This window comes from Mastomys coucha, unplaced genomic scaffold (assembly GCF_008632895.1).
Source record: "Mastomys coucha isolate ucsf_1 unplaced genomic scaffold, UCSF_Mcou_1 pScaffold21, whole genome shotgun sequence".
NCBI classification, from domain to species: Eukaryota; Metazoa; Chordata; class Mammalia; order Rodentia; family Muridae; genus Mastomys; species Mastomys coucha.
Window position 1 is genome coordinate 81,512,595 of NW_022196904.1, and position 1,179 is coordinate 81,513,773.

General features: G+C 40.5%; 1 protein-coding gene across 2 annotated transcripts in view; it reads right to left on the minus strand.

The window, feature by feature from the left end:
* The window catches only part of Pcf11 (PCF11 cleavage and polyadenylation factor subunit), a 25,941-nt gene that overhangs the window by 11,601 nt on the left and 13,161 nt on the right, over window positions 1–1,179 (minus strand). The gene's annotated exons all lie outside the window — the stretch shown is intronic.

The window sequence follows — 1,179 nt, forward strand, 5'->3', positions numbered from 1 at the left end:
AAAGACTAAAAACACCATTAAACTGCATCTGGTAATAATAGTATCATTGCTACATAGTTGAGTTCCAAGTCATATGGAGCTACACAGAAAGACCCTGTCTCAAAAACAAACCAACCAACAAACAAGCTGGAGTTGGCTCAGTGGTTTAAGAGAACTGGCTGCTCTTACAAAGAACCTGGGAAATCTGATGCCTTCTACTGGCCTCCAGTAATACTACACACACGTGGTATACATACATGCACAAAAACATTCATACACATAGAATACAACAAATAAAACTTTAAAAAAATATATGCAGAATAAAGCCAAGGATGGTAAACAGGCCTGTAAACTGAGCAATCAAAAAGCTAAGACAGGAGAATTGAGAATTCAAGGGCAACCTGAGCTCCACACAAGCTCTAGTCAGCTTGAGCTACAAATAAGACTCTTAAAACAAAAAATGCACAAGTATATGGACAGATGACTGTATACATTCATATGACTACAACATATCATAAGGCAGGTAGCAAGTTTGCCATGTGGACATTAATATCAAGCAATTGCATCCAACTAGAGTACCTAAAAAATGTGGTGAAAATAGAAATTAAAATTATAAAAGTATATACAACTTCATTTCTTACTTTACTCAAACTAAGGAAATTCTTGGTTAAAAAAACATTCAAGCCGGGCAGTGGTGGTGCACACCTTTAATCCCAGCACTTGGGAGGCAGAGGCAGGTGGATGTCTGAGTTCAAGGCCAGCCTGGTCTACAGAGTGAGTTCCAGGACAGCCAGGGCTACACAGAGAAACCCTGTCTCAAAAAACCAAAAAAGAAAAAAAACAAAACAAAAAAAGTATTCAACAAAAGAAAATGTGTAGTGAGGCCAGCAAGACAGCTTAGTGGGGAAAGGTGCCTGCCATAAAGCCTGATGGTCCCTGGTGCCCACATGGATAGGATAAAAGTGCTTCCCACTAGTTGACCTGACCTCACCATGGCACATATGCATACCAACACACACAAACACACAAAAATACAATTAATAAACAGTTTAGTGTCAGTCAGTAGAGTGCTTGCCTATCACACACAAAGCCCTTGTTTAACCCCCAGCACTGGGAACAATGGGCACACCTGTAGTCCCAGCACTCCATGGGTGGAGACTAAGAGACTCAAGTTCAAAGTTACCCACTGGTACACAGAGT